This window comes from Ammospiza nelsoni, chromosome 5 (assembly GCF_027579445.1).
Source record: "Ammospiza nelsoni isolate bAmmNel1 chromosome 5, bAmmNel1.pri, whole genome shotgun sequence".
Lineage (NCBI taxonomy): Eukaryota > Metazoa > Chordata > Aves > Passeriformes > Passerellidae > Ammospiza > Ammospiza nelsoni.
The window spans coordinates 34,224,888-34,240,515 of NC_080637.1; positions in this window are offsets into that span (position 1 = coordinate 34,224,888).

Here is a 15,628-nt window from a genome sequence, read left to right on the forward strand (position 1 = left end):
AAGGGGCTACAGGGGTGACTTCTGTGAGAAGCTGCCACTATATCCAACAGACAATGCCACACAGCTCCAGGATAGACCCTCCGCTGGTCATGGCTGAGCCTATCAGTGACAGTTGCAAGGGCCTCTGGCATAACAGATTTAGGAAGGGAGAAAAAATCCTGCACAGATGCAGCTGAAAGAGAGGAGTGAGAATATGTGAGAGCAACAGCTCTGCAGACACCAAGTTAGTGCAGTAGGGGCAGGAGGTGCTCCAGGTGCCGGAGCAGAGATTCCTCTGCAACTCGCAGTGCAGACCATGGTGAGACAGACTGTCCCCCTGCAGCCCATGGAGGTCCATAGGGATGCAGACATCCACCTACAGCCCATGGAGGACGCCATGCCAGAACAGGGGGATGCTGGAAGGAGGCTGTGACCCTGTGGGAAGCCCATACTGGAGCAGGGTCCTGGCAGGACTTGTGGCCCCATGGAGAGAGGCTTGCTGGCAGGTCTTGTAATCCTACGTGAGACCAGTGCTGGAGCAGTCTGTTTGTGAAGGACAGCACCCCATGGAAGGGACCCATGCTTTAGCCATTTGTGAGGAACTGCAGCCTGTGGGAAGGACTTACGTTGGAGAAGCTTGTGGAAGACTGTCTCACATGGGGAGGACCCACACTGGAGTAGTGGAAGAGTGTAAGGTGTCCTCCCCCTGAGAAGGAAACAGCAGCAGAGACCATGTGTGGTGAACTGAGCACAGCCCCCATTCCCCTTTCCACTGTGCTGCTTCAGGGGACGAAGAGAAAATGTGTGAGTAAACTTGAGTCTGGGAAAAAGGGAGGGGGAGGTGTGGAAGGTATTTTAAGATAAGGTTTTATTTATCATTATCCTACTTGAATTTGATTGGTAACAAATTAGACTGATGTCTTCAAGTTTAGTCTGTATCGCCTGTCACAGTAACTGGTGAGTGATCTCTCCCTGTTCTTATCTCAACCAAACAGACTTTCCTAACATTTTCTCTCCCCTGCCCAGCTGAGAAGGGGTGTGATAGAATGGCTTTTCTGGGCACTTAGCATCCAGCCAGGGACAACCCACCATGATGGCTTTTTAGAGGTTCAAGTGCATTAAAACTGACACAACTATACTCTGCTACCTGCCCATCTTAAAGGGATCAATGAGCTTGGGTCCTCATCTCAGCTTTTCCTTTCTTAGTATTACTTAATAAACTGGTCCCAAATTCCTTTGAGATGATGAATCATAAATGTACTGAGTTTTCTATGCAGTTTCTTGTGGTACGGCTGACCATAAAAAGTGACCATTGAAAGCAAGGTTTACACAGGAGAAGCAATCTTGGATAACTGCAGTATAAATTGGAGTGCAGTGTAACTTCAGGAAAAAGAGCAACAGATTAAAGCACGCAAATACTAGAAAGAAATCAAGCCTCAAAGTCTGAGGGGAGGGGGTGTATTCTCTTTTCCAGACATTCTTCTTCTTTTTGGTTATCCAGCACTATTTTCAAATCTTTCCTCTGACATGTGCCAGAAGAACCAGAGACAGTTGATAATTATTCCTATAAACTGGTAATACCTGTCCATACTCTTGCCCATACATAAATGGACTGAAACACTTCAAGCTCAAAGGGCTGTCAAAATGGTGAGACATTTTGGTTCCTGCTTAGTTCATGATCAGAGAGGTGTTCAAATTCTCACCCTCAATTCAGAATAAGCTTTTTTTTACTAATCATCAAATCTTTTCCTTTTTTCAGATATGTACTGATTGATAAGGGTTCTGCATTTGCTGGCCTAATGATTGTGCTTGAAATGGCACTATTATTTTTGGAACACAGAATCTATGCTCCCACAGACAGAAAAGTAAAGCTTCTATTAAAATAAGAATAGAAAACAAGCAGGGAAAACTTCTGTAGATCTCAACCTCTCAGTCAGGGATTCTTTGACTAAGAAATTTCATTTATGCTAACTCGTGACACTCGGGCTTTCTAATAAGAACAGGAGGCAGCACAGGTCCCTCAACACACACAGTGCTGAACAATGACATGAGGTTTTGATTTTAGGAAACACCTGATATCCTGCATGATATTCCTGTAACTGTCTACTTACAGGTTTGATTTTATGCTTAATGCAAAGATAGAAGAAATAGAGAGCACCCCAGGTGGAACTTCCACTGGAACAATCTCACTGATGAAGTTTCATTTGATGCAGTTGATATCACTTTCAGTCATCTCTGAATGGTAAACAGTTCAAATTATAAATTCTTTGCCACTAAATTGTCTGCTGCTAATTGCTCTTTTGCATGTAATTATCAGTCAGGATTTAATAAGTATGGAAATACTATTACATGCCAAAAAGTAAAAATAAAATGAGAAATAGCAGACTTAAAGAATGTCTGGCAGACAAACTCTTTAATTAATCCTGGAACAACATATTGGCTGGCGTCTCTCTCAGTGAACATCTCTGGCAGAGACATGATGGGGTTTTATAATCCTTCAAGAAAAACAAGTAATGCATTTGCTTCTAAGCTAGAGAGGTTTTAGCCTTTGCCTCCAGGTTATGCATTGGAAAAGAACATCGATATGGGTGAGAACAAGACTGAACACATCAAAGGAAACATAGGAAATCTAAACATAACTTTAGAACAGCAACTTCTGTCCAGCAATTCCAATGAGAGAGAGGCAAAACTCAGGAGGGGGTTTGAACTGTCACTATGCTTTCAGGAAGAGCTCTACTTTTGCTTTCTTCACGTGATTTGTATTTTAAACAGCCATGTGGCTTTTGGTGCAGGTAAAATATGGGAGATGTGGATGAAAAATTTAAATAATCCTCTCAAGGATTTTCATCTTGTTTCTGTTTAGGGAAAAAAAAGATCAGGATGACCAAATAACTTTGCAGTGATACCTTCTGCCTATTGTCAGATGGTGATGGAAGTTGAAATATCCTTGAAATATCCTACCACTGATAACAGGCATCAGATAATATTGATCTGAATATAATCAGACTCAGCAGATAAAAAGACTGTACACAGACAGACAGTCCCAAATCTGGATCCCATGTAGTTAACAGCTAAACTACTGCTTGCCACTGTGAAAGAAAAATCCCAGTTTGTGCATTCCTGTAAACTATCAAAGAAAGTGAAGTGGAAGAAAGATTTGGTATTTTCACTACACTTCTCTAGGGAAAACATCTAAATTTAGGGTTGTTAAGCAGGTTAATGACCTGTTGCACAAGACTAAAGAATAAATTACCACTGAGAGAGAATGAGTAGAATGCAAATCCGAAATGTGTTTTCCTCAGTGAAAAAAAAAAAAGTTACTTTAACTTCCTTAGTTGCTGTGGGTTACTTTTCTAGCTGTTATTTAGTGATTCGATGCAGACCTGAAAATGCCTTTCATGAAGAATTTAGAAATGAAATTGACCAAGTTTGGCTAAGCATAAGGCTGGTACTAGAAGATGGAGGTGGGAAGAATTACAAGATTTCTTTTGCTGTTCCTGGCTCAATTCCTCAATGTAAATCTGTTGCCCAAAGGGGAACAAGTTACAGAACTAGTGAGAATTTTGTTCTTCCTGCCTGCTTCAGTCAATATTATTTCTTTCTCTGAGGATTAAGAGGGCAACAATTTACACAAAATATTTTGTATTGATTAATACCAGTTTACCAGGAACTCTGACCAATTCCCTTAGAGCAGATATGGCAACAGAATTCACTATCTTCACTTATTTCAGGATTTGAATTGCTACCCTAGATAAAAAAGAGAACAACTGTGAGCACACTGAGCCTTCTAGATCATCATACTTGGTTGTATTATTAGTAGCAGAACAAGACATCACACTTCAGTACCTTTGCATTTGGCTAAATAAACTCTGAAGACATTCTGGTACACTCTGATTATGTTAGCAAGATTTTTTTGACAGTTCTTTAGGCGTAGGTTTGCTTACTATGATTAGAGAGAGCTATCTCAGTCTGGGAGCTGCTGTTTTAATTCATGTATGAAATGAAAGTGAATTTTCCAGACTTCTTTCTTTTTGTGGGTTCATTATAAATTTCTCTGGAATATCATTACTGAAGCTCTAAAATGACGATAACACCACCAGGCTGGATTTGATGTCTATTTTCCCTGAAAGATTTATGCATTTCATGTGTGACTGATTTTGTGATAAGGTGACTCTCTGGAGGGCATAGCTTTAGTTTTCAGATCAGTTTTTTTGCTTTCTAAACTAGAACAGGAAAAGAAGAAACCCTGCCTGATTGGATCACCTCAGCAGCATATTTCTTTAGGACTTTTGCATCAGAGCAAATTAGATCATTCTCCACTGATGTGATATGTAATTCCCATATCTTCTGCGCCATCAGCTCCTCGGGTTTGGTTTGAAGGGAAAAGAATTAAGCTGCAGAATTTGAGTGAAACTGTTTTTATTATTGGAATCACAAGGGTTTTTTATAGCCAAGAGAAAATCTACCATGACTGCCACACAGCGTGACTCAATCTTAAATATCAGGAACCTTAACTCTGTCAGCATCAATTGGACCTGAAGCACATCCACTGCTTTGTTTTTACTTTTATGTAGCTCTATTAGCAAAATAAATCATTTCCTTTTTGTAATTCAGTGCACACTGTTTTTATTATTTCCTTTAATTCTTCCTCATGTTTAAGTCACTGTATATCAAATAATCTTGCAGTATTTCCTTTCTGAGTGTGTTTTGGTGCATCAATTGAGCACAGCTAAGGCAAGGACTGGATCTGCTGCTTGAAAACTTTAATTGATGGCAAATAATGAAGAGGTAATGGCAGCTGAAACAATAACTGCCTATAGAAATCTGACTTCAGCTACTGTTGAACTTGTTGATCTTTAGTGAAAAATGTAATATGAACTTTAAAGGACTATCATTCTCACTGTATCTTCCATCATCACATTATAGGTTGTGATTACCACATTTTTCTCCCTCCACTGTAAAATGACTCTTTGGATAAAAAGGGCTGATTGCTCCATTAGTTCTTGATATCATTCAGCACTCAGGACAACATGCATTTCTTTTTCCCTTCATTTGCATTCCTTAATCACTGCTAAAACCCTGGACAATCTTATACCCCTTGATAACCTAGTTAGAGAATATTTTTTTTGCTGAAGACCTATTTTGCTCCAATTCCTAGAAATATAGTCTTGCTCTTTAGGCATTTATGTTGAGCATAAATTATGATAACTCTTAAGATGTGATGTGGACAACAGTAAACACATTTTAAACCTCTTACACTAGTTTGTCCTGGGAACTGTTGGTAAACAAAATAAATAGGCATGAGATAGATTTCAGTTGGAAGTAACTATGAATGTATACCAACACTACAAGATCTAAGAGCATAGAAAATGGAATTGCTAGCTCCCATTTGTATTATCACCTGATTCTGTTTACATAGGAATTTTAATCCCTGACAGGAAAAAGGATGAAAACCTGGGGTTTACTTGACTCTATGGGCCACAAACTGTATGTGCCAAAAGGGCAGCTTGAGTAAATTATCTTGTCAAAAAAGAAAGCAACATTTAGGGAGCAGCATGGAGGGAGTGAGCAATTCATACCAGTTTGTTAAAAACAGTGGTGCATTTTCAGCCATTACTCCTCTACTTCTTTGTCAAGCGCTGACTGTTCAGCTTTTTTGTATTCAAACCAGTGAATCTAGATAACTCTAGTTTACTAATGTTGATTGTTACTGAGCTTGTGTACATAAAGAAGTTATTCTAGAATAACTGCACAAAGACCTGTGCAAAGATAAAGAACTATATCTGTCATCAAATAACTTTTCTAGAGGAATATTATTTTACATGAGGAGTAACCACATTATAAGCTTTCTGCAAAAATTCTTAAAGACTGTATGTTGGGAACATCTCCATACATAACGCTTATTTTTTAAGAAGCAGACACTGCTCTTACTTTCTTATGCCATATTCTGCACACATCAAGAAGGACACTGAATTGGTGCTTGGCATAAAGATTACTTTGACAAGAAAGTCCTTCGAAGGTGTGAGGATGACATGGAGGAAAGTACTTACCAGAGATGACAGTGAAAGAATCAAGCAGTTAATAATGAAAATCTATAACTTTTTGTGGTACCTGAGTGATTTTTTGATGAGCATAGAATTGCTTACACAACTGAAGTGTTAATAATACAGATATATTACTGTAGAGAAATCCAGAAAGAAACTATGTTCTTTTTTCTTTTCTTTCCCACTATGAAACTGAGAACCTTAGTGTTTTCACTGTCTCAAAAAAATATTTTATAATGAAGATCCACAGTAAAGCTCAAAATTAAGAGGAAGATTTCCTAATTCAGTAGCCCTAGCTCCGCAAATAAATAAAAAATGTCATTTGGTAACATATTTGACCCCAAATGGAAGTTTCTTTTCAACAGATGCAAGTTAATCTTTGAACAGCGGGTGAAAAAGTTATCTTAAGGCAGAAACCTTAAACAGGACAATTTTACAGGAAATATTTTAGTTGGTGGGAAATGCAGAAACAATTGTGACATGTAGCTCTTTTCCCTTCTGTCTTCCAACGTACATGACCCAGTGCTTTATCCTGAAAGAGACAGATAGATAGATAGACAGATAGATAGATAGATAGATAGATAGATAGATAGATAGATAGATAGATCAATAGACAGACAGACTTCTACACCTCCCCCAGATTAGAACATGGTTCAGCATCATGTTTGTTCATTTGGCCAGTGTTTAGCAATTGATGTGAAAATGGATTTTCATTCCAGTTGTTTCAAATCAGTCAAAGGAACACATTTGTTCTGAATTACCTACCCAGGTGGTTGATAATGGAAGAGTGTCAAGTAGATTTAATGCTGCCTTTGATTACTTTCCACAGTTCTGGAAAAGTTTTTGCTATCTCAGACTTCACTTGGTTTTGCAAATGTGTCAGGGTTTTATCCTGCTAGATGCTGAAAATGGGATTCATGTTGTAAAGTGCTAACTTGAGCTAAGAACTTTGACAAGTGGGGTACTCATTAAGGAAATTACAAAATCTATTTTTTTCCTGATATCTGAAGCACATGATTTAAATACAGGAACTAAAGAAGGACCTGAGCCTCAGAACATATGTAGTGATAAAGATTTTCTCCCTGCTTGATACACCTGCCATACAGAGCAACATCTTTCTCCCAACACAGTGCATAAGCAGATGTGAAGCCATAAGACACCACTCTGCTTTAAAATTCAGCAATGTGCCTTGAATCAACCAAGATGGCTCACACAAGCCAACCATGTTCCACGATTCACTGAAGCCTGAAATACCATGGACCACTGCCAACCTCCTCTGACTGCCTTGCAGGGGCACTACTGCACCACCAGATGAATCATCTCAAGGAAATATAATTTTGGAGTTGGCTTCTTGAAAAAAAAACCCATTGCATCCTTTGTGGACAAATAATTCTGAACAGAAAAAAACCAACTACTCTTGTAAGTACTCTTCTTCTAGTATTCGTCTTCTAGTAATGTCTTGCTCATGAGCATTGACTAAAATGGGATCTTTCAACTGAAATAAAATATCTGTATTTACAAGCCAACCTTGAAGCATGTACAAACTATTCCTTCAGGATGATATCATAGCTTCTCAGCTAGATGCCTCAGACTATACACTGCTGAGGGGTAATGAAAATTCTTTTTCAGCCCCAGCTGCTGTGTAAATTCAACATGATACAAATCTCACAGTGTTCTCAGCCTTTGATGGGTTCTCAGAATGACCCCATTAACACCATGTAGAAAAGCAGAGTGGACAAGAATGAAAGCAATCCATGTCAAGGACCTGAGAACAATGAGCTTATGTGGTTTATTCATGGAATAAATTTGTATCTCACAAGAAAAAAACGTGGCCACACACAAGACTGGCAGAATACAGTAGGTGTTTTTCCATCTGGTTCTCTGCACCTTGTCAGAACAGGTTTCAAGAGAGAGCTCAGGGACACTAGACCTGACAGTAGTTCTATCTGGGCACACTCTCTCTAATGACCTCTTGATGGAAGATAAGGCTGCAAAACTGCACCTTGCTTCCATCTGTGTCCATCACAGCTGCACAGGGTGTCACTATTCACAGCAGGGCAAAGAGACTGCAACATGCCATCAGAGCAGCTTTTTCACACTGACTACATGCTGGTGGTAAATGATGACATCAGGTAAGGGAAAACAAAGAAAGAAGCTTATTTATTTCTATTGTTAAGAAAGCACTGCCTCCAGAAACACTGTAGCAATGGACTTCAAGGACATTCTTACAAATCGTTGGGAGACAAAATCATCTTCATCTTGCAATATGTGAGCAGACAATTGTCTCTCTGTATCTCATCCTTCCAAATGACATTTCTTCTACAATATATTTGTTCCAGTCTCTCTGAAGCACTGGCTAGTAATGCAAAAATCTTAGAAAAATGACTAATTTTGGCCTCTACAAGATGATAACAGAACAAAGCCCAGATCTAGTGGAACACAGAGATAAAATGACATCCTTACATTGCCAGTACCACAAAAGTGGTAAAATAATTAAAAATTATATAAGTCACCTTGACTGTGACAGGCAGGAGATGTTTCTGACGTAAATAATGTGACTCAATTTCCAATAAATGAAAAGACGAAATTTTGGAAAACTATTTTTGTTTTGGAAATAACATTCCTCTGCATCAGACTGTAGCATGTGGGTTGACTTTTGTGATGGAAGTCATTAAAAAATACCAGATCTCTCAGTGAGAGCTACTGGCATCATTAACCCCCCAAGAGATAACAAAATATTGGAAGGCATTTCTTAAGCCTGTTTCAAAATGTAATAATGTTGTTTAAATTTGATTGTTAAAAATTGATATATGTTTTTCTTCCTGGCATGTAATGATTTCAAAAGTATTATAACTAATTGTAGATTTTTTTTTTTGGGAGCCCCCTCTTGCTTGAATAATGCACATGAGATATATGAGATTCTTGACTTGTACTCTTGCTTCTTTTGATACTTTGTTTCATATTTGCCTCTCAGATACATAAATTCACAAATAAGCCACCTATACTTGGCAGTCCTCAGTTTAATGCATATTTATTATGAAGAGAAATTTTACAAACCCAGAGGGCTTAAAAATTCTAATGCTGGCTCTGACATGTTCAAACATATGCCATAGCATAGATCTCCTAAACAGGCTATACCTTGCTATCTAGGTTTCTAATCCTAGAGTTATATGAATAGGCTAATAATAAATGCATGTAAACACCTTTCACACTTATGACTTCATGTTAACTAATTTTAGCAAACAAACATGTGCTTAATGATTTATATGAATTAACAAAATCATCTTCAAAGACCCTAAGCCCCAGAGTTCAATGGGTTATGGTAGGACTTTTCTGCAGTATAAATTAATTCTTGTTTCTGTTCAAATGGTAGTTGACACCCACAAGACCTTCAGTGCTGAGCTGAAGAGACCAATTGTTGGTCATCTCTAATTTGGTGCCATACCTGCATGCAAGACAGCCAGAGTGGACCCCAGAGACCCCAATCCCTTCAGCACTCCTGCCTCCTGAAAAGTGGAAAAAAGGTCTTGGCATAAATGAGCAATGAGTTAGCTAAGTTTAGGTAAAACTTGAATGTGGACAAGGAGTTACTGGAGCTTTTTCACATATTAGCAGATTCATAAATTCTGGGGGTTGGATCTTGACTTCTGACCTTTGGAAGGTTTCAATTCAAAGCACTTAAATATTTTGAAGGGAGATATGGCAGTTCTGTAAGTGCAAACGTTGAAAGCAATCTTACTGCAGCTTTCTAGTCTGCTCCTGTGCATGGTACTGTTACCCTTGTTCTCTTTGCAAAACTAGGTAACAAGAGGAAAATAAACAGACAGGCTCTAATCAGTACTTGAATTTAGCACTCCTCTGACAAGGTTTTGTGCATAATAAACACTTATTACATGTCAAAAATACTTCACTAAAAAAAGCCTTAAAAAGAAATCAACAAACTTTTGAGCTGACTGACAGTAGAGTTCTCAGTCCCAGAAGAGTCTCTAATAAAGACCAGCAAGCGTGTTCCTGCTCAGGAAGACCTGAGTGCTACAGGTATTACATGGCAGGTCTAAAAACTGTAGTCAATTACACAGGGATGCCTGGAGAAGTGTGCCTGCAGAGCATATGGAAGCCAGGGGATATTTTTAGGTTCTGCTCTGGGAATGTGGATGACCGTATATATTGAGTAATTAGAAAAGCATACATCATATATTAAGAGCCATTCAGCTTCAACATATGTCTAAAGACTAATAAAGCCCTTCAGCAGAACATTCAGAGAGTATGGAAAAGATCAAAACATGAGTCAGTTTGTGGCAGCCAACAGGGACATATCTTGACAGGCAGTGGCCTGTGTTTCTTGTTCAAGTGATGGTGAACTGACAACAGGCATCACCTGCTCCAAGAGAGCTCACTGAGGCACTTTACCTTGGACCATCCTCCAAATGAGTCAGTTTTGTTCCAAGAAATCAGACTCTGCAAAGTTACACTCCAGTCCCTCGATTCATTAATTGCAATTTAATTTTAGCCCTCTCTGTTCACATTGATGCATAGCAGAATAATTGTATTTGTATTTTTTCAACTTTGCAGTTACTGAGTCTCATAAGTGCCAAAGATAGCACCTTCTGTGGCCTGAAGTGAAGCATTTCTAAGAACCAACAGAATTCACTTGTGTCAGTAAACAAAAGAGATTAGCCCTTATGTCCACTTTGAAAAACATTGACTCATAGTGTAATTAGCTAATGTACTAACATTGAAATCTCTAAATTGCAGGTATGGTCAAGGCTTTCTTGAAATGTGGGATCCAGAATAAAGAAAATCCATAGTACAGCTACCTCTGATTCTAATAAGCCTAAATAGTGCAAACACTTAATTGGTATTTTTACAGCTTCTGAAATTCAGGGAATATGGTTCAATAACAGAAGTTTCAATTAAACAAATGCTTTTAAGTTTATTGAAGACAAGTGTCTCAAGTACAAGCATTGCTGAGATCATTATATGAACAAATGTGGGTATGCTGACATAAAGGGAAACATAATTGGCTCTGAAGGAATTATAAATTTCAAGTTGTGAGAAGGCATGAAAATACAAATGGTCAAGCAAAAAGAAAAACAATGTGGACTGATTCTCAGGAGAGTTACTGAGGGAGGAAAAAAACATTTTTCTCTGTAAACCAAGTTCATTTGGCATGAAAATAATACAATGAAAAAAATATTTGAATCTAAATTTCTGGGTCATATTTCAAATCAGATTTCATTTGAAAGACTGATCATTTCTATTTTTGGGTAGTTGTTGTATGTATTTGAAAATGACCACAGATGCTGCAAAAAGCTGTGCAGTGTTAAGCAATAAGAAGGGAAATTTCTTTCAGCTTCATTGTAGAGGTTTTACCTTTTTTTAACATTTTAATTAAAACACTGTTATATTTTTTCCTTTAAGATATTATGTTTCCTGAAACTTAATCTTATGATGAGGTTGCTATTGGAACTCTGTCTTTTAGAGAGATAATTTGAGCTCATGTGACAGTTGTTTCACTCCATTACTTACCCAGATGAATACATTCTTTTTAGAACTGTTTTCCTATCTTTCTCTTTTTATAGCTGATGGAATCAGATACTCAAACACTTTGTTTTGCTTTGCTTTGCTTTTCAGGAGTGGATTATCTGGGCTAGGAAGGTAGTTCTCAACTGCAGATATTGTTTATTCTTTTTGGTAAGTCAGTAGAGGTATCTCCTAAATAAAGCCAAGAGTATCTTCGATTGTCCATAAATGAAACAATCTTAAGTGAAAATCAGCAGATTAGCACCATTTGGAAAGATGCTTTGGCACTCTTACTTACTTACTTACTTACATCAACAAATTTTCTGTTTTAGGAAGAAAGAAACCTTAACTAAAACTTTGGCTTAAGAGGTCAAAGGCAGCCAATGATTTACTTAGTTTGAAATGTGTCCTACTTTGGAAATTGCTATAATTTGCTATGAAATGCCATCTAACTTGAAAAATAAGGAAAACAGAAAGTAAGGGGGGGGAAAAAAAAGATCCACCCTTGGCAGAGTATAGTTAGGATTAAGATTCCAAAGCCAAGATTAAAGTTCTACAGTTAACTCACCTTCATATCTTGGAACATGACAGTTTATACAATGCAATACAATAATAATGTCTTGGAACACACATTTACCTGTGAGATCATCCCAGTGTAGGTTATGCTATTTTTAAAAACTGTTTGCCTTAAGGTAAATACTGCCCTACCATTCCTTTTTATTTCTTTCATATTTAAATCTAGATCACGTCTTTGAAACCATCTGTGGTTTGTTAATAAAACCAGTCAATAAATGTGTAAAACTCTCTTTCCAGGCATCTTTGTGAAAATCCAGAGTTCATATGTTCAAAGTCAGCCGTGTATCTAAGTGATAAACCACAACTGTAAGGTCCTCTGGTTCAAATATCTGCTTGCAGCAGTGAGCAGCTTTTGAATTAGAGCAGCAATTTTCCTTTTATTCCCCCAAAACCAGCTGTAAAAAATGATAACCAGCTTTTAACTTGTCATCCAAAAGGATTCCCTTTAAGCTGAGTACAGCTGTGTGGAGTAACTCTTTCCACACTGAGACTGAGATGCAGCACATTCCCAATATCCTCTGTCCATCAGTGGCCTCACAACTCCCATGTGAAGTGAAAATGCAAAATGGGGAGGGTTCCAATTCTAGGGCTGCATATGCATCTCTAACTCCCTCTTCTTCAACATTTGGGGAATGTATTTGTAAGTGCAAAGCAAGATAAATCCTTTCAGGTTCCAGCATTTAATTAAGCTTTCAGCTATCTTTGTGAATGAACTGAAGAGCATCTAATATGCATGCCTACAGGGAACAGAGCAGGAGTGCCACTCCTTCTGTGAAGCTGTTTGCTATCAGCTGGAAAAAATCTCAACTCAATTAGTGTCTCTCTGTGTTTAACTTCCTTTGGAACATTACATCTCCTATGGCTGAATCCCAATCGTAATAAATGTACTTGAACAAAAAAAATATTTTCTTCCTCTGCGATGGCCTGTGTTTCTGGTTGTGATTGGGTTTGAGCAGGGGCAGGATAAGGCAGCTGTGGTATGGGAACTAGCAAGGGAAGGATGATGTCAGAGGATTTAAGAAAAATTTTAGAAGTGTTCAAGGTTGTCTAACAGAGCAGAGCAGAATTCTGCAGTTCTGATTTTTTTCCTCTCGTACAATCTCTTATATTAAGTAGATGCATATAGGATTCCCATAGAGGCAAATAACTTGGTTTAGTGTCTAATTGAAAATGGTAAGGATTTAAAAAGGTAAATCCCAACAGTGGTTCGCAGGGACCACTGGCAATGCTTTACTCTGCAAGAGCAATCAACAAAACAACCCTAACTGCCATGAAGGATTTTCTTTTGTCTGCCTGGTTCTAGCGTGCTTCTGCACTTTAATGCATCATGGTAACCAAGTGGGCAGAATGGTTTTGGAACAGATGATCTTTCACCACCCAAGCCCCATTTAGTGCCAAAGTTGTGAATGTAAATAAAGACCAGGTTAGAACATTCTTTTCCTGCACTATGTGACAACTGTGGGACACTAATGTCCCAGAAACAAGTTGTAAGATGCTCAAAAGTTACAGCCACCAAAACATTTCAGAATAGTGCTATCCTTGCCATGGCACAATATGAATCAGTGTGGCAAATGTCAGGCATTTGTACTTCAACTTTTGATGCCTCAGTACTTCAAAGAGGAGCTACACAGTATTCCTGTGTGTGTAAAATATCATCACAAACTATTTTCAGCTGTCACAACCAAGTCAAGATTGAGTCTATCTTCATCTGTATTGTTCCAGCTCGCTCCATTAAATATCCAACACAAGCATTCAAGCAAAATGAAGTAAAGAATTTCCCCTCTCTAAAAGGTAACCACTAAAATAAGGATTTCAAATTCAAATGAGTGAATGGCCTATTTAAAAATAGCACGGCTGCCAGAAAATTAACAGCATGAGCATCTTCCAAGACAGCTGTCAGTATACTGGGGTAGGGTGACAGGCCGTGGTGGTGACACAGTTCAGCAACTGAGTAAAGAGCACATTTTCCATTAGCTGCTGTGCAAGGCTGCCTGCAAGCTGCAGTAATAAATGCCTATAGGAATTTTCTTTATAGTTCAAGTCTTTTATTTTTAATAATAGTCTCAAAAGCCACTTCTACAGTTTTGCTGTACACACATGTATTTGAGGATTAAGGCTATTTACTTATGGCCTGGAACTTTAATAAGAACTTTTAGAAAGATGTAATGTGCAACTATTTCCCCAGTTTTCCTAATGCTCCTTATAATGCTCCATATCTATGCATAGACAAACCATAAATTAAGCCCAGGGAAGTAATGAGACTGACATGAACAGTAATGGTGTACACAAAAAAGCCTCATCTCTGAAACCTCCTTTGGCTTCCAAGGCCTCTGAAAGCACTCATATTTTCAAACTGCTTTCAGCAAACCACAACCAATGGAAGCACGCCATTACCTACCAAGAAAATTATTTTTCACAGTATTTTTAGCTCACATCTGACATTTTTCTGAGCGTGCTCAGCTATGAGGAGAACCACTGTACAGCTCTGAGGGGGCCTGCAACTGGAGCTGCGTGCGGCCCCTGTAACATGAGTGTGAGATGCAAAGCTGTGCTTCGTGTCAGGTACAAACAGGTGACGTGTGTAGTTCTGAATGTGAAATGTGTGGACACTGACAATGGGAGAGCTGTGAATTCTAATAACTGAGGAAAATAAAGCATGGAAAAAGGCCTTTGAACCTATCTTTTGTTTGCAATTAACCCTGGTTGATTTAGGAGCATTGGAATTAAGGGGTTAAAGATGTTGCTTTTTGCTTGCATTTAATCCATAAAAAGCTCTGCAATAATAACCTTTTGAAGTATAATTTTAGAATATTACTTGTATCCTTGAAACTATAGCTTTGGAATATATATAAAGGAAATATGCTTATCTCACACCTTATTGAAGCAGAGAAAAACAGCTTGAGAAAGGAAGATGAACATCACCTCAAGGGTTTATGGTTTTGACCAAAGGAAAGCTGGACATCACTGCTATAGGATTTATAGTCTCTGCAGTTAAAAGGTGGACACACATCTGGGGAGCTGGACCCCACCAGATGAGATTCGTCTTTCTTCTTTCAGAAACTGGACTGTCACCATCTGGGGATATTCCTTTGAGATACATCCTGAGAAATGAAAATCACAATAGTGTACAGAATTGTGATGTAATAATTTGGAATAAAAATTGCTGATGAGTAAAAGATTGGAAATAGAAACTGCTGAAAAAAAACTGATGAGTACCCCTATAAATACCTGTAACCATCAATTATCGGTGTGCAGCTGGAGGGAAAACTCCCCCCACTGTACCCAGCGCTGTATTGCTCATACTTTACCATATTAAATAATAAATTGATTGCTGCTTGAATATTGGCCCAATCAAGCTTCTTATTCATAACATGAGGATATGTCGCGGGCTAGTAATGGCCACGCAGAGCACAGCACAGTAGGCCCGGGGCTGCCGAGCGCTCTGGATGCGGACGGAACCGAGGCCGCCGGGGCTCGCCCCAGCGCTGCCGAGCACTCTGGACGCG